The 19,746-nt window shown below is 39.8% G+C and overlaps 1 protein-coding gene across 2 annotated transcripts in view; it reads right to left on the minus strand.

Moving 5' to 3' along the window:
- The window catches only part of ipo11 (importin 11), a 275,946-nt gene extending 261,333 nt beyond the window's left edge, over window positions 1–14,613 (minus strand). For both annotated transcript variants that reach the window (XM_029638398.2, XM_029638396.2), the window contains exon 1: window positions 14,501–14,613. The gene's annotated coding sequence lies outside the window, so the exon portion shown is untranslated. The remainder of the gene's footprint in view (window positions 1–14,500) is intronic.
- Between the last annotated feature and the right edge of the window lie 5,133 nt (window positions 14,614–19,746).

Below are 19,746 nucleotides of genomic sequence, written 5' to 3' on the forward strand. Positions count from 1 at the left end.
AACTGTGTGGAGACCGAAGGGGCCCCCGGTGTTATGTAAGCCTGAGACCAGGTTTGATCATTTATAAGTCTAAATTGAATTAATGATGATAGACACACAGGAAGTTTATCTCGTTACATAGACGCCCAAACCACTTTTTGATTAGCCAGATACCAAGATATTTGTAGGATGGAAGGAAGTCAATTTGTGTACCATTCAAACTAGTCATTACAAATTCCTTTAAAAGTGGTTTATGGGACCTACAAGCTATATAAATAACATTGGTAATTCAGTAACAAATATATAGCTTGATTAACATTAAGAATACCATTTACAGATAGAAAATAATGACAACAGCCACCCTCGAAGCAGCGTTACCCATGCAGAGCAAGGGGAACACCCACTCCAAGTCTCAGAGCGAGTGACGTTTGAAACGCTATTAGCGCGCACCCGGCTAACTAGCTAGCCATTACACTTCGGTTACACCAGCCTCATCTCGGGAGTTGATAGGCTTGAAGTCATAAACAGCGCAATGCATGACGCACAACGAAGAGCTGCTGGCAAAACGCACAAAAGTGCTGTTTGAATGAATTCTTACGAGCCTGCTGCTGCCTACCACCGCTCAGTCAGATACTTGTATGCTCAGTCAGATTTTATGCAACGCTGGACAAGCTAGATAAACTAGTAATATCATCAACCATGTGTAGTTAACTAGTGATTATGATTGATTGTTTTTTATAAGAGAAGTTTAATGCTAGCTAGCACCTTACTTTGGCTTACTGCATTCACGTAACAGGCCGTCTCCTTGTGGAGTGCAACGAGAGGCAGGTGGTTATAGCATTGGACTAGTTAACTGTAAGGTTGCAAGATTGGATCCCCCGAGCTGACAAGATGAAAATCTGTCGTTCTGCCCCTGAACGAGGCAGTTAACCCACCGTTCCTCGGCCGTGTTCTTAACGGACTTGCCTAGTTAAATAAATATTAAATAAGTGTCAAAAAAATCATAATAATAATTTTTAAAATTGTCCAAATAAGTGTCCAACCGATTTCCGATTGTTACGAAAACTTGAAAATCGGTCCTAATTAATCGGTCATTCCGATTAATCGGTCGACCTCTAGTTCAACATCTAGTGGAAAGCCTTCACAGAAGAGTGGAGGCTGTTATAGCAGCAAAGAGGGGACCAACTCCATGTTAATGCCCATCATTTTAGAATGAGACATTCAACGAGCAGGTGTCCACATAATTTTTGTCAAGTCGTGCATTTCTCAATTGCCTAAATAGCTAATGAGTCAGTTAGTCTAGCCTTGGCCCAGACTTGATTTCTTATCTAGGAGGCGGTCAGAGTACAGGATAGTACAATGGATTAGTTTTTTTTTTTTTGACTCAATCGCTTGAAAGGGGCATATTTATCAACCAGAGGTAAAAATGGATGTGGCAAAACAGTGTCTGGTATGCAGCTAGTATAAAAAAGCTCTGCATAACAGATTATGACGGAATGCCTGGGGTGAGAATTTCCACTTACACAGTAGACCACAGCAATAAATATAAATATTTTGGCTTTATGGACACTTTTAAGAAACCATTATGACATAAAAGGTCTTACATAAATAGCCCCTTTTTTGCCCATCACATCTGAAAATGTTGTAGTTCACAATGGCAACAGCCTTATCCATAATCAAATTACTCAGCCAGGTCTGTGAGATAACCAGAACTTCTGGGCTAGTGTCATGCACCCAGACATCCATCCAGAAAGTCCAGTTTAGACATCAGGCTTTACACATTTATATGTAACAGTCTAAGCCCTCTGCGGGGCTTGAAAACAGCAGGAGTATCCATGGTGACAAGAGTCAATCGAACTGGATGAGATAGCCACAATAGGCTTCCTGATTGCATTCAAAGTTGCAGAGCTAGTCGTAGAATTCAGGTAAATGTGCACAAGATTACTATGGACAATACCCCTACGCTTGTGGACACATGTAGCAAAACATTAGCTTGATATAATTATATTATTAGCATAGGTGGGGCAAACAATTGTGAGTTTCTTAAGGCAGCTAACAGCGCTATCAACTGAAATGTAATTAACAGGCACAGAATGGCCATTTACAATACCCTATAAACACGGGAAGCTGTGGTGGAATTATATCGCTGCGATTTAATGAGTAGATACATTTGAGGAGTTAAAGGCAATGAAAAGTCAAAATCAGGAAATTTCATGAAATTTTATGATATTTCGATTCAACCAGATCAAAGTATAATAACCAAAGTATGAAAAATGACCGTCGCTTCTACATTGACAAAGTGTGATCATAAAAAGTTACTGATCCTTGCCCATGTCAAACATTTGGATTCAGGAGGGGGGATTATTAAGGGGATAGGGTGACGTCACTCTAACTCATTTTAATACACCAATGGTAACATGATAGTCGCTTACCTAATTTAAGAACCGGCTTATAACCAACATTGGAGAAGGCATGTTAGCGGAAGGGCGTGGTTTATATAGCTACTCTACTGGTGCCAAAATTTTACTGTAGGGTGTCAGCAAATAAGTTTACACTATTCATCTATGGCAAAGATACTTAAGACGTGCCAAATGGGAGATGTATATAAAAAAAAATGTAAAAACAATTGATGCAATTTCAATGTTTGTTTGTGTATCACCAAATTTGCTTGAAAGGATTTTACGGCATCCAAGTTTCTTAACATAGGCGTTTCAAAGAGCTGTCAGCCAAGATTCCTGCCCACTCAGCCGGTCTTCTCAAACATCCTGGTAGTTAGCTATGAGAGATAAAGTACTTTTTCTCAGGGAAAAATATTATTGGTGACATATAGTCACTCAAAAGGCTATTTTACATGGAAATCAGCATGACTGTTCACAACCTTTAAAAAGACAAAAAACAAGCTGAAACGCTTAGGCATATCAAGTAGGCTAGGAGAGTAAAATATATGATAATGTAAACGGGCAATCTGGGATTGGTACATACATGTTTTTACTTTTAATACACACACACACACACACACACACAAAGCTATGCGCCCTCACGTTTTATCCACATATCCCTTTGAAATTCATACACAACACTGCATATCTCCAGCAATGGATAAAAGCCACTCGTACACCAGCACTTGTGCCATAAAGCTATAAAAACAGAGACAGACAGCCAGAGATCAGAGCGCAACGTGTGCAGGGGAAGGCCTATTCAGTAAGGAAATCAGCTATGCTAGACTGCCATCTAGAGGCATGAAGAAATTAGAATCCAAAACACCAAACAAGAGAGAATGCTGTTGTGTAGGCCTACAGAGTAGCCTATGGTGATAGACGCTAAACTCAGTACAAAGAAGTGATAAATATCATACAGCAGCATATTGCAACACGTTTTAAACTAACCCAAGCTGAATCTCAATAGCCTTTCCTCGACACCTTCTCCAAACCTTCACTCATTTCCTACTCAGTCAGATGGAAGTGAGAAGAGGATTCAAGGAGAGGAAACAAGTGTAAGAGGAAACATGCTTGTTAGCAATGAGTCATATCTGAAAAATGCATTTAAATTCACTGCCAAAAGAACACATTAGAACACATGTATTTACTTATTTTTAGAGAAGAAACTAATTTAGATGGAAAAGCGTTTCCAGTGTAAACTTAAATGACTAAAACCAGATAATGTAGAAAAGATAAATGGAACTATACATTTTTAAGTAAGAGTATCTTTGAAAGAAAAATAAAAGCTAGACAGTCAGAGAATTTAAAATAAAATCTGCATTCAGGAGTATTTTTATCATGGCATAGGGCCTCCACAGATTTTGTTATGTTTGAGTCACTCGGAATGCATAAGCCATGGCAAAATGTGCAAAACTGCAGGGAATTAGCTTTAAACAGCTACAATGTTAGCCGTAATTAGGTTGTCATTATGGGAAAACGATGGTCGAACATGCCCCAATTCACATCAACAGGGCTGTAGTGGAGCGGGTCGACAGTTTCAAGTTCCTTGGTGTCCACATCAACAAACTACTATGGTCCAAACACACCACGAAAGTCGTGAAGAGGGCACGACAATGCATTTCCCCCTTCAGGAGACTGAAAAGATTTGGTACAGGTCCCCAGATTAGAGGTCAACCGATTAATTGGAATGACCGATTAATTAGGGCCAATTTCAAGTTTTCATAAGAATGGGTAATCGGCCATTTTGGATGCCGATTATGGCTGACTATATTGCAATCCACGAGGAGACTGCGTGGCAGGCTGACCACCTGTTACGCGAGTGCAGGCAGCAAGGAGCCATGGTAAGTTGCTAGTTAGCATTAAACTTATCTTATAAAAAACAATCAATCTTAACATAATCAATAGTTAACTACACATGGTTGATAATATTACTAGTTGAACTAGCTTGTCCTGCGTTGCATATAATCAATGCGGTGCCTGGAATTGTGTCACTTCTCTTTCGTTCAGTGTAAGCAGTATATGCAGCAGTTCGGGACGTCTGGTTCATTGCGAACGGTGCGAAGACCATTTCTTCCTAACAAAGACCGTAATTAATTTGCCAGCATTTTACATAATTATGACATAACATTGAAGGTTGTGCAATGTAACTGCAATATTTAGACTTAGGATTGCCACCCGTTAGATAAAATACGGAACAGTTCCGTATTTCACAGAAAGAATAAACGTTATGTTTTCGAAATGATAGTTTCCAGATTTGGCCATATTAATATTTCTGTGTGTTTATAATATTATAATTAAGTCAATGATTTGATAGAGCAGTCTGGTGGTAGGCAGCAGCAGGCTCGTAAGCATTCATTCAAACCGCACTTTCCTCCGTTTGCCCGCAGCTTTTCGCAAAGCTTGAAGCTCAGCGCTGTTTATGACTTTCTTCTCTAACACTTTGTTTTTGCATTATTTTAACCAAATTGAACGTTTCATTATTTATTTGAGGCTAAATTGACGTTGTTGGTGTATTATATTAAGTTAAAATAAGTGTTCATTCAGTATTGTTGTAATTGTCATTATTACAAATAAATAAATACGGCCGATTAATCGGTATCGGCTTTTTTTGGTCCTCCAGTCATCGGTATCGGCGTTGAAAAATCATAAGCGGTCGACCTCTAATCAAGACCTGTGGCCGGATGAAACACATCCACTCGCACCTATTGCCCGTTATTCATGGTCCTCCTGAACCAGCCCTTGGTTACTGATAAATCAGGAAGTCAGATTTCACCATTTAAATTAGTGATGCACTGAAATGACTTTTTGGCCGATACCAATATCCGATATATTCCTTGCCAAAACAAACAATACCGATATTAAAATGTAAAGGCCTTTTAAGCATTCAAAGACAGTTAAATAGTTAACACACACACGCGGACGCAGTGGTCTAAGGCACTGTATCTCAGCGCAAGAGGTGTAATACAGTCCCTGGTTCGAATCCAATTGTAGCACAATTGGCCCAGTTTCATCCGGGTTTGGACGTCATTGTAAATATGAATTTGTTCTTAACTGACTTACCTAGTTAAATAAAAGGTTACACACACACCCACACTGACTAAAAAGTTATTTCGGTGGCATTTACATATGTCCCCATTACCAGTAAATCATCATCAAACCCTATTTCTTTCACTTACTTGCTGTGCTGTTTCGTTGTTCATTTGTCATTTCACTCAACCAGGATTTCATCATAAATTGCCTTGCAAAAGCATTCATCCCCCTTGGCTTTTTTCCTATATTGTTGCATTACAACCTGTACCTTAAATTTATTTTTATTTGGATTTCATGTGATGGACAAAAACAAAATTCTCAAAATTGGTGACATGAAAAGGGAAAAAAAGTCATTTAAAAAAATGCTAAAAAATAAACTGAAAAGTGGTGCGTGCGTGCATATGTACAGTTGAAGTCGGAAGTTTACATACACTTAGGTTGGAGTCATTAAAACTTGTTTTTCAACCACTCCACAAATTTCTTGTTAACAAACTATAGTTTTGGCATGTCGGTTAGGACATCTACTTTGTGCATGACACAAGTCATTTTTTCAACAATTGTTTACAGACAGGTTATTTCTCTTTTAATTCACTGTATCACAAGTCCAGTGGGTCAGAAGTTTACATACACTAAGTTGACTGTGCCTTTAAACAACTTGGAAAATTCCAGAAAATGATGTCATGGCTTTAGAAGCTTCTGATAGGCTAATTGACCTGAAGTCAATTGGAGGTGTAGCTGTGGAAGTATTTCAAGGCCTACCTTCAAACTCACTGCCTCTTTGCTTGACGTCATGGGAAAATCAAAAGAAATCAGCCCCAAGACCTCTACAAGTCTGATTCATCCTTGGGGGCAATTTCCAAATGACTGAAGATACCACGTTCAACTGTACAAACAATAGTAGGCAGGTATAAACACTATGGGACCACACAGCCGTCATACCGCTCAGGAAGGAGACGCGTTCTGTCTCCTAGAGATGAACGTACTTTGATGCGAAAAGTGCAAATCAATCCCAGAACAACAGCAAAGGATCTTGTGAAGATGCTTGAGGAAACAGGTACATAAGTATCGATATCCACAGTAAAACGAGTCCTATATCAACATAACCTGAAAGCCCGCTCAGCAAGGAAGAAGCCACTGCTCCAAAACTGCCATAAAAAAAGCCAGACTACGGTTTGCAACTGCACATGGGGACAAAGATGTTACTTTTGGAGAAATGTCCTCTGGTCTGATGAAACAAAAATAGAACTGTTTGGCTTGCAAGCCGAAGAACACCATCCCAACCGTGAAGCACGGGGGTGGCAGAATCATGTTGTGGGGGTGCTTTGCTGCAGGAGGGACTGGTGCACTTCACAAAATAGATGGCTTCATAAGGCAGTAAAATTATGTGGATATATTGAAACAACATCTCAAGACGCCAGGAAGTTAAAGCCTGTTAGGGATAGGGGGCAGCATTTTCACTTTTGGATAAATAGCGTGCCCAATTTCAACTTCCTGCTACTCATACCAGGAATATATTATATGCATATGTAGGTGTGGATAGAAGGTGTGCATATGTAGGTGTGGATAGAAAACACTCTGAAGTTTCTAAAACTGTTTCAATCATGTCTGTGACTATAACAGAACTTATGTAGCAGGCAAAACCCAGAGGAATAACTTCATTTTTTTTTTTTTGCCTCTGACCGTTCCCTCAGTTGCCTTTCCCAAGGGATATTTGATAGCGACCACTTTACAGTTCCTACGACTTCCACTGGATGTCACCAGTCTTTGGAATTTGGTTGAAGTTAATCATTTGTGCAATGAAGAAGAAGCACATCCTGGAACAACGTTACACTGTTGAGAGTTACTCAAGACGAAAAAAGGTGCATGGTTTGTTTACTTGTATTGAATACAGATTGCCCCGTCTACAATTTGATCGATTATTAAAATTTAAAAATACCTAAAGTTGTATTACAAAAGTAGTTTGAAATATTTTGGCAAAGTTTATAGGCAACTTTTGAAATGTTTTGTAGTGACGTTGTGTTTTGACAAGCTGTTTTTTTCCAGATCAAACGTGCTTTATAAATGGACATTTTGGGTATACATGGATGGAATTAATCGAAAAAAGGACCAATTGTGATGTTTATGGGACATATTGGAGTGCCAACAAAAGAAGCTCGTCAAAGGTAATGCAAGTTTTATATTTTATTTCAGCGTTTTGTGTAGCGCCTGCTACGCTAGCTCTTTTGTTTACTACTGGTTCAGATGGGTGCATGCCATCAGATAATAGCTTCTTATGCTTTCGCCGAAAAGCATTTTTGAAATCTGACATGTTGGCTGGATTCACAACGAGTGTAGCTTTAATTGAGTATCTTACATGTGTGATTTAATTAAAGTTTGAATTGTATAGAATTCTATTTGAATCTGGCACTCTGCATTTCCCCAGGCAATTGGCCAGTTGAGACGCTAGCGTCTCCATATCCTCAAGTGACGCTACCCATCCCTGTCGCGAGTTCATTTTTGTCAGCAACCGCTGAATAGCATAGCACAACAGTCAAATAATATTACTAAAAAATATTCATATTCATGAAATCACAAGTGCAATATTGCAAAACACAGCTTAGACTTTTGTTAAATTATGCTTTACAGCGAAAGCAATCCAAGCGTTTGTGTAAGTTTATCGATAGCCTAGCATAGCATTATGTACACTTAGCATCAGGAAGCTTGGTCACGAAAATCAGAAAAGCAATCAAATTACCCGTTTACCTTTGATGAACTTCGGATGTTTTCACTCACGAGACAGTCCCAGTTACACAACAAATGTTCCTTTTGTTCCATAAAGATTATTTTTATACCCAAAATACCTCCGTTCGTTTTGTCGCGTTATGTTCAGAAATCCACAGGAAAGAGCGGTCACGACAACATAGACAGAAATTCCAAATAGTCTTCATAATGTCCACATAAACATGTCAAACTTTTTTATAATCATTCCTCAGGTAGTTTTTAAAATATATATTCGATAATATATCAACTGAGTGTGTAGGTTTTTCAATAACAGCGGGAGGAACAATGGCGGCTTTACTCTGTAGCGCAAAAACTCACTCTGAGAGCCCCCACCTATCCACTTACCCAATGTGATCTTTCACGATCATTTTTCAAAACAAAAGCCTGAAACTATGTCTAAAGACTGTTGACACCTAGGGAAGCCAGAGAAAAGGGAATCTGGTTGATATCCCTTTAAATGGAGGATAGGCATGCATAGTAACAGAAGGGTTTCAAAATAAGAGGCACTTCCTGATTGGATTTTCCTCAGAGTTTCGCCTGCAATATCAGTTCTGTTATACTCACAGACAATATTTTGACAGTTTGGAAACTTTTGTGTTTTCTATCCTAATCTGTCAATTATATGCATATTCTAGCATCTGGTCCTGAGAAATAGGCCGTTTACTTTGGGAACGTTATTTTTCCAAACATAAAAATAGTGCCCCCTAGCTTCAAGAGATTAAGAATGTGAAATGTCAGATTAATAGTTGCGAGAATGATTTATTTCAGCTTTAATTTCTTTCATCACATTCCCAGTGGGTCAGAAGTTTACATTCAATTAGTATTTGGTAGCATTTCCTTTAAATTGTTTAACTTGGGTCAAACGTTTCGTGTAGCCTTCCACAAGCTTCCCACAATCAGTTGGGTGAATTTTGGCCCATTCCTCCTGACAGAGCTGGTGTAATGGAGTCAGGTTTCTAGGCCTCCTTGCTCAAACACGCTTTTTCAGTTCTGCCTACACATTTTCTACAGGATTGCGGTCAGGGCTTTGTGATGGCCACTCCAATACCTTGACTTTGTTGTCCTCAAGCCATTTTGCCAAAACTTTGGAAGAATGCTTGGGGTCATTGTCTATTTGGAAGACCCATTTGCGACCATGCTTTAAAATAAAATGGTGATCTAACTGACCTAAGACAGGACATTTTTTACTAGCATTAAATGTCATGAATTGTGAAAAACTGAGTTAAAATGCATTTGACTAAGGTGTATGTAAATTTCCGACTTCAACTGTATTCACCACCTTTGCTATGAATCCCCTAAATAAGATCTTGTGAAACCAATTACCTTCAGAAGACACATAATTAGTTAGATTGCACACAGGTGGACTTTATTTAAGTGTGACATCTGTCAAATGATCTCAGTATATAAACCTGTTCTGAAAGGCTCCAGAGTCTGCCACACCACTAAGCAAGGGGCACCACCAGAAGTATAGAAGTACAGATCAGGGTTGGGCTATAAAAAAAACACCAGAAATGTTGAACATGCCACAGAGCACCATTACATCAGTTATTTAAAAATGGAAAGAATATGGCACCACAACAAACCTGCGAAGAGAGGGCTACCCACCAAAATGCACAGATCAGGCAAGGTGGGCATTAATCAGAGAGGCAACAAAGAGACCTAAGATAACCCTGAAGGAGCTGGAAAGCTCCACAGTAGAGATTGGAATATCTGTCCAGAGGACCACTTTAAGCCGTAGAAAAGTACAAAAATAAGCAAACACATTTGGTGTTCGCCAAAAGGCATGTGGGAGACTCCCCAAACATATGGAAGAATGTACTCTAGTCAGATGAGACTAGAGCTTTGAGCTTGAGCTTTTTGGCCATCAAGGAAAATGCTATCACTGGCGCAAACCCAACACCTCTCATCACCCGAGAACACCTTTCCAAGAGTGAAGCATGGTGGTGGTAGCATCATGCTGTGGGGAAGTTTTTCCATTGGCAGTGACTGGGAAACTGATCAGAATTGAAAATATAATTGATGGCGCTAAATACAGGGGCATTTTTTAGGGAAACCCGTTTCAGTCTTCCAGAGATTTGAGACTGGGACGGAGGTTCACCTTCCAGCAGGACAACGAACCTAAGCACACTGCCAAAGCAACACTTGAGTGGTTTAAAGGGAAAACATGTAAATTTATTAGAATGGCCTAGTCAAAGCCAGATCTCAATCCAATTGACAATCTGTGGTATGACTTAAGATTGCTGTACACTAGCGGAACCCATCCAACTTGAAGGAACTGGAGCAGTTTTGTCTTGAAGAATGGGCAAAAATCCCAGTGGCTAGATGTGCCAAGCTTGTAGAGACATACCCCAAGAGACTTGCAGCTGTAATTGCTGCAAAAGGTGGCTCTACAAAGTATTGACATTGGGGGGGAATAGATATGTGCGCTCAAGTTAAGTTAGTGTGTCTTATTTATTGCTTGTTTTACAATTTAAAAAAATATTTTGCATCATCAAAGTGGTAGGCATGTTTTGTCAATCAAATGATACAAAACCCCCCCCAAAAAATATATTTTAATTCCAGAATGTAAGGCAACAAAATAGGAAAAATGCCAAGGGAGTGAATACCTTCTCAAGCCACTGTACATGTCAAGCAGTGAAGTTTCAGCTCTGTCTGTCCATGACCTCTTCCTTAGTGCGCACTGTCACTGTGTCCATCTTGTCCAGTTGTGTATGTAACATTTCACATAAACCCCGTTTGTCTGCATCGAAATAGCGGTCATTGTACTTAGCATCGAGCATGGTGGCGACACAGTAAAGAGGCTCAGAAAATGCCCCCGAATCGCTTGTTCACAGCCTGTGTCGGCAGTTTTGTTGCGCAAAGTTACCGGAGTTACACAGTAATAATATCACTGCTATTAGCTTCACGACATACTATGGAATGCCGTTTGGGTCTTTGATTGTAAAAAAAAATGTATGTCAAATAACACAATTTGACACGTTAAATAAGCATCTAATTTGACACGTCAAATAACACCGTTCTATTATAGAATGTTGTGTGTTCTGAATTTGCATGTGCAAGCCAATCGCCACCACTACTATCAGTAGCACTGTCAAAGCTGTACAAAATTAGTCTGCAAACAAGAAAACACCGGCCAGGAACGACGAGTTTACAATACTGAGTTGGTAATAAAGCATTATTTGTTGGGCCGCACCTTCTGGGGTAGCTAGCTAGCTTCAGCTTGCTAGCACCAATACAACCAGCATGAAAACAATGACCAGTAGAAACTGCAGTAATTTTCACTATTTTTAGCAATGATTTGGGAATCCTAGTGAGTAAGTATTAGCTATACTTGTTGTTCGCCTATTGAAATTGAACTTCAGTTCATGAAAATAAATAGCAGCCAGCTACTTAACCCTGTTGCCCAAAACTAACGTTATTAGCAGCCAGCTTGCTTCATCCGGCTAGTGAGGCTCAACCGGACCGGGTTATGTGTTGTGAAGCTAGCCACAATAAGGATTAGGCACAATAGTGGAGTAAACCCATGCCATTGAGCCATAATCCATAGGTAAGGCTGTACAGTGAAACAAGTATGCCCCCAATGCAATTATAAAGTATAATACATCCAGTGTGATTACAACAGATTGTGAAATTAACAAACTATTGTATTTATTTGATTTTATATAAGATTCCAACTTTGTTTAGCATGATCTATTCAATTATGGCATAATTCTACTATTTGTATTCATTTACATCACTGTGAATTACTTACTTTTACTTTGAAGGCTAACCGCAAAGTCCACTATTGTGGCTAATCCTTATTGTGGCTAGCTTCACAGATGGGTCCGACCATTAATCAAATAAGAAATGTCTTAAAAATGAGGGTTATTTTAGATTACACCTAGCTATATAGATATCTAACTAACAGATGTCGTTATGCTATGTTTTTGGGGAAGAACATTGCTTGCATCCATGAGCTAACTTTTTTTATGACCAGCACTATAGGTACGCGAGACAACTTTACCAGCATCATAGCATATGTATCGATGAATCATTCTGACATATGAAATACAAGTGATAGTGTAATCAGCGTGTAATAACGTAAAAAATGTATGAACACGTTAAATGATTATGTGAAATGCAGTTATATACAGGTCCTGATTGGTCAACAAGCTTAATTGACACGTAAAATAGTGTTATTTGACTGTCTTTTTTGACACGCAAAGACCCAAATGGCGTTCCATAGAAATCCTGGTTGAGAATTAAATGACTGAACAAATTAACAACGAACCAGCACAGCAAGTAAGTGAAAGAAATAGGTTGTTTATGTTTTACTGGTAATGGGGACATAGTCAATGCCAAAAAAGTCTGCTGTGTGGACCGAGCAGTCAACAAGTCGAGCAGTCATTTGAAAGAGTAAGAAATATATTTTGATTTGTTTAACACTTTTTTGGTAGCTACATGATTCCATATTTGGTATTTCATATTTTTAAATGTCTTCACTAGTATTCTGCAATGTAGAAAAAAGTACAAATAAAGTAAAACCCTTGAATGAGTAGGTGCCCAAATTTTACAGGTACAAAATGTTATTACATTTTGCATAAGAGCGATATCTTATGGGTTCCCCATCCGTATGTAAGGCTTGCTTTATATGTAAGGCTCCGTATATGAACGTTAATTTTTAATTTTATATACTTCTGGTACATTCTTTCACCCTCTCTCCACTGGGATTCACTGCCTCTGACCCTATTTATGGGGGCTTACTTGTGCTCTTCCATGCAGTCCCTAGGAGGGGTGCGTCACTTGAGTGGGTTGAGTCACTGACGTGATCTTCCTGTCCGGTTTTGCGCCCCCTCAGGTTCGTGCGGTGGAGGAGTTCTTCGTGGGCTACACTCAGCCTTGTCTCAGGGTAGTAAGTAGGTGGTCTGTTGATATCCCTGTAGTGGTGTGGGTGCTATCCCTTGGCAAAGTGGGTGGAGTTATATCCTGCCTGGTTGGATATCATTGGACGGGGCAACAGTGTCCCCTGACCCTGTCTCAGCTGCCGGGAAGCTAGGATCAGTCTTATATCTGATGTCCTGTGTGAATTTAAGTAATTCTCTCTTTCCCTTCCAAAGGACCTGAGCCCGATAATCATGCCTCAGGACTACCTGGCCTGATGACTCATTGCTGTCCACCTGGTCGTGCTGCTGTTCCAGTTTCAACTGTTCTGCCTGCAGCTATGGAACCCCTGACCTGTTCACCGGACGCGCTACCTTGTCCCGGACCTGCTTTTTTTCGTCTTTTCACTGAATGCTCGGCTATGAAAAGCCAATTGACATTTACTCCTGAGGTACTGACCTGTTGCACTCTCTACAACCACTGTGATTGTTATTTGACCTTGCTGGTCATCGATGAACATCTTGAAGAAACAATCTGGCCATGTGCTCTCTGAGGTTTTAGGCTGAGTGTCTGTATTCACACTTTGTGACATCTGCTGATGTAAAAAGGGCTTTATAAATACGTTTGATTTTATTTGATCAGTGGGTGATATTTGTATGTTTCATTGGAGTGTGGTTACACAGATGTGCTCTCGAAACAACATATTAGAATATCAAGAACAATTGGAGTTTGTTTTGTTGGTGGTGTAGACCAGTGTAAACTAAAAGATGTATCCGAAATGTCAGAATTTCTGATTCAAATCGCATTGCTGGGAGTATCATCACGAGCAAGAGTCCCGTCATAGTTAGACAGATGAAACATAGCTAGCATCACTGCAAGATGGATATGACTAACGTTAGCCCTCGTCCTAGCTATAAAATCAAAACAATGATTTGGCATATCTGACCACCCCCACTAGCCTCAACGCAGCTGGAAAGCTTCATACCGTTGGGCTCTTATTATAATAAACATAGAGCTAACGTTAACTAGCTACAATACATAGCTAAAATATATTTTTGCTATTCTGCAAAGCTGTCAAATACATAGCTAGCTACAGTAGCTAACATTAGCTAGATACCTACACTAGAGGGACCTTGCTAGCTAGCTACCGTACGTCGGTTATTTAAAAAAAAATCGTTGGAGAATTTGCCCTCAGTATCTTGGTAGAGACTAGAGCGCTAAATTTGCTTGCTACGTTTCTTTCATGTAACGTTAGCTAGGTGAATTGTCAACACAGACACGGAGGAAGAAACTTGGAAGAAACGTGTCTGTCAACTAGCAAGCTAGCTAACGTTAGCAACATCCTTGTAAAGATAGCTAACACGACTTAAGGGGGAGGCTTTCATTTGCGAATGACACACTTTTGCAGATTGCAGTCACAAATTAAGACTCACCTAAGAAATGATATCTTGATAGAAACACTGAAACTTGACTAATCTTGTGTCAGCTGTTCGCAGCTACAAACGCACACGCTGTCGCTTGGAAGGGCGCGATCCACAGCAAGCAAGACGCGTTTTGATGACGTACAATATTGCCTTACCACCAATAGTTTAACTTAAATTATTTTAGATCGTGTACATAAATACATGTCTGTGCCACCACCAGCTTCACTAAAATACTAAACTTTTGATCTCAAATCCTAAATGCTGAAGTATAGAGACATTTTAAATGTTAGCTTCTTGTCCAAATGGTCCAAATACAGTGCCTTCGGGAAAGTATTCAGACTCCTTAACTTTTTCCACATTTTGTTACGTTACCTTATTCTAAAATGGATTAAATATATTTTTTCCCCTTAACAATCTACACACAATACCCCATAATGACAAAGTGACACAACGGTTTGGGGTCTCAGGCACCATGAGACCCAAACCGTTGATGGCAGCAACGCAAGCCCCCAACAACAGACATTAGAACAGACATTTAGACAGGCTCTTCACAGGAAAGAAGTGCGATAAGGGACGGAGTGAGAAAATCCGCGCGCTGATTACATAAATGATTGCTGTTGATATGCAGCCATGCCATGTCGAAAAACTGTGCAGGCTCGAATGGAGAAATTGTACAATGATTGCTCTGCAAGTACAAAGCACAAACACCACGTTAACAACAGATTATTGGACGTCAATGAACACGCTGTCATACATCAATGGAATGAGCCATCATTCCATTGAGAGACACAGAGCAGTAAGGTGAGCGCTGTCTGATTGCAATGACTGCAGTAGAAGGAACTACAGAGACCCTATTAAATTAATAGACGGTCTACGTCATAAACACCTCAAAGTTCCAAATGTGGTGAAAATGTCAGCCATATTTGTGAGGAAGAAATCCAAACCAGTCGAATTAAATGTATGCACGAAAATAAAAGTATGGCATGTGATAAATCATAAAACATTGTCATATAACAAAAAATACAGTTTATATGGGTTTATAACAATTTCCTGTATAGTTCATGCAATATGTGCAAATTATTTCATAAAAACATTAAACTTGTACAGTCCCTGAAAATTTTAAATGTACCAAGTTTGTGTACGTGGCACTGTTGTAATCACTGACTATCAAAACATAGGTGTAGACATCACATTTTCTGTGTTATCATGGTTGGTTCTACAGATATGATGGAAAATACATTGCCTGGTTATGGAGGTTACATTTTTAAACGCCCACACCAGTAGAAAGCCAGAGTTTATCCATGATGTTGCACAACGATTTAAGTCAATAAATCATCGTTTTAGTCAAAGTATGATATAGTTGGGCTTGAAGCGGCAAATCTGAACTGTCCACTTCGTGCAAATCCATGTGAATGCAGTGTATTTTCCTATGATATGACTTACAAATTGTTTAAAGCCTACTCTTCATTTCAGTTTAATTTTAATGTTACCGCCACCCAGCATGGCATTATTTATTCATCAGAAACAGCTGCAAAATTATCAGTTTTCGTAACTAAGATGAACCAAACAGCCTTGTGTCCACATGGCCGCCTGAGCCATGAAACAAATAAAAATAGGGGGGTACAAACTTATGTTTCTGCATCACTACTTATTTTACCACACAATTATCATAATCCATTGGATAATTTGTAAATGTTAATTTATTGTTGAGCTAGTCTGTATTATTATTTTTTATATTACCATTTTATGAATCGTGTAATTGCGTGATGTGATCGCATTTGGCAAACCCGCTCCCCCAAGATGAATGGTTTACTCTACTGCTTTGATTGGTATGATGTGTCTACAGTGGCGAACAGTCATTCAGGGCAGAGCCCCACCTGTTTTGAGCCCCACTTGTTCAGCTAAAGAAATGCATTAAAAAAGTAAAAAGTTGTTGCCTGTTTTGCATGTTAATTTGGCATTAGTATGCAATAAATCATTGAGTTAATAAAGCCGCATACAAACATGGTGTTTTGTTTTAATTTAAAAATATATTAATATTTTTTGTTGTTATTTTTTTACCCCCCTTTTCGTGATATCTAATTGGTAGTTACAGTCTTGTCTTATCACTGAAACTCCCATACGGACTCGGGAGAGGCAAAGGTCGAGAGCCATGCTTCCTCCAAAATACAACCCTGCAAAGCCGCACTGCTTCTTGACACACTACTCGCTTAACCCTGAAGCCAGCCGCACCAATGTATTGGAGGAAACACCGTACAACTGGCGACTGGAGTCAGCTTGCAGGCGCCTGGCCCGCCACAAGGAGTCGCTAGAGTGCAATGGGACAAGGACATCCTGGCCGGCCAAACCCTCCTCTAACCCAGACGTTTCTGGGCCAATTGTGCGCCGCCTCATGGGTCTCCCAATCACGGCAAACTGTGACACAGCCTGGGATCAAACCCAGGTCTCTAGTGACGCCTCAAGCACCACTATGCAGTGCCTTACACCACTGTGCCACTCGGGAGGCCCCCCATGGTGTCATTTTTGACATCTTGATTCAACCTTCTTTAACTTCAGAATTCCCAGTTGTCTTGAAAGCACCATCATTCCAGAGAATGCCAGCCTATAGCCTGTCTTATCCGCTCGTCGTTCCCTTATGCCATAGTTTGTATATCTCAATTGTCAGTATAAAACACATTTGTTTAAGCAAGTCAGCCATATCAGCTATGTTTTTTTAAAGGCAGTACATGAGGCTGAATGAACTGTTTCGCTGCCAGACAAGGCTCCGTTGACAGCCAGGTACAGCAGTGGTAAGGATACACTCCATGGTGCTGGAAAGAAAAAGCTCCCAACAGCAGAGCTATCCAGGCCCGAACAGTTTGTGGGCACCATTTGTCACTGTTATAGTGCAACTAATGTACTGTTTAGTGTTGTGTTGTGGCAAGCATTAAAAAAAGCGGGGTAGTTTGCCCCACCAAGATTTGCATGCTAAAATCGCCACAGAGTGTCTATCCAGATAATGAAAAGGCACCCGCAAAATACAATTCAAGGAACTAATAGTTACACGTCATTTGCGACGTACATGATCATGAGAAAAGTCATTGTAGCCAATCATTTCACTTCCTCTGTGAGAACCATGAGCATGGGCTGACTTTGCTTTGCTGTTCCACAGCCGAAGCCTGCCAGCAGCCGACCAAAGTTTGCACCGTGTCCATTACAATGTAGAAAAACGCAATAGTTATCCATATTACTGGAGCTTCATTTTATTCTATTTTTATGGCAGATTCACTGCCTCAATTTATGGAAGATGCCAAAACTTTGGCATTAACAAGCATTGATATAGGGAAACTATCTATTGTTATGACAAATCCAGCTTCAAAACCAGCCATAGGGCCAGATGGCTAAACATTTGAACAGGGTGTAGTAAAATAAAAACAGCAACAACAGATAACATTAGCTAGCTAGATAAGATTGTGTCACGTCCTGACCATAGAGAGACTTTTATTTTCTATGGTGGAGTAGGTCAGGGCGTGACTGGAGGGTTAGTCTAGTTTATATTTTCTATATTGGGTTCTAGGTTGTTTTTTCCATGTTGGGGTTTTGGTATGATTCCCATTTAGAGGCACCCGTATATCGTTGTCTCTAATTGGGGTCACACTTAAGTAGCATTTTTTCCACCTGTGGGTTATGGGATATTGTTTATGTTTTGAAGTAGTATTTTAGTCACGGTTCGCTGTTTGTTAGTTTAGTGTTTAGTCTTTGCTAAAGTTTCACTTTAATAAATTATGTGGAACTCAACGTACGCTGCGCCTTGGTCCGACATTCATTATAACGATCGTTACAGATTGGCATACTAGCTATACTGAGTTGGAACCTAAAAGTGCATCTCGAGGACAGGAAATGACATTGAAATAGTGGCAGAGTAAAAAATTAAAAATAAATGTAAACAAATTCAAATGTTTAAACATTAAGAAATGTTTTACATTTTCCACATCCCTAACACCCTAATATTTGGTTTTCAGATTTAACAACATTTCTTAAACCTTAGTTAAACCTTTAATTCCCCCTTCCAGTGGGATCAAGATAATCTTAATTTTCGGCACCAAAACTATTCTAATCACAACTATAATATTTAGCCCAATCTTGATTGAAGGCCACAGCAAAGGTTTTCCTGTTTGTTAAAAGTTGCCCTTCACCTGCAGTTATGGACTGCCCTCTTAAATTAAAACCACGCTTTCAATGGGGTTCAAGTCTAGAGACTGAGATGACCATTGCAAAATGTTGATTTTGAAAACAGAAGCATATGAAGAAAAGTATGTCATACCTATGGTGAAATATGGTGGTGGATCTTTGATGTTATGGAGCTATTTTGTTTCCACTGGTCCTGGGGCCCTGGTTAAGGTCAACAGCCTTGTTTTGTCAAGAGGTGTGGAAGGGCGGGGAAGGTATCTGCAGTCAGAGAATAAGACCAGGATGCAAATAATATCCACTACCGGTCCAGAAGACATCAGCTAGACAACCAGCATCTTCCAACTCTTGAGGTAAGTTTGCTTTCACTGTGGCTCACCTCAGATGTACATAGGTGGATAAGTGTTCGTAAGTCGGTCCATCCCTGTCACAGAAGACTCAAAATTTGAATTAACCTGGTGTGCTCTCGTAGAGAAAGGCCTATTGTGCTTAAGGGATGAAAATCCAGATTGTGATACTGCTGTTTGCTCTAGTGAGCATCCCTTTAGCAGCAAGCCTCAACGAAGCTATCCTTATTAACGAAGGTATGTCTAGTGTGTGTGTGTGTGAGACAGGTGAGTGTAGTGTCTCTGTCAGTCTCTGGGATGACAAAACAAATGTTGGTCAAGAGGTGAAAAAAGTTACAATTAGAACCTGTAGAGTACTTAAAGCATATATATGTGCAATTAAGCTCAAATTGTTATCTGTAGCTAAAGTGTTAGGACAACCATAATAGCCATGGAAAATATCTTTAAGCTGCTTGTTGGTGTACTGTGACATGTGAGATACCTTCCTAACATAGTCATTGTTCTGCTATTATTGTCATAGCAGCTAATCAAACCCTTATTCCAATTGGCACTCCTATATCCAATGTTGAGTGTTCTGGCGCAAAATGCTGCTTAGCATTATCCAGTTGAGTGTTACACATTGCAGGTGGATACCAAAGGGCCTAGATTCAATCCGTAGCACCAAAGATCCACGCTATTGTGCGCTTTAAATTCAAAGGCAATGTTCCCACTGCATTCACCCTAAACGGTAAAACACTGCAT

Source organism: Oncorhynchus nerka, linkage group LG27 (genome assembly GCF_034236695.1).
Source record: "Oncorhynchus nerka isolate Pitt River linkage group LG27, Oner_Uvic_2.0, whole genome shotgun sequence".
NCBI classification, from domain to species: Eukaryota; Metazoa; Chordata; class Actinopteri; order Salmoniformes; family Salmonidae; genus Oncorhynchus; species Oncorhynchus nerka.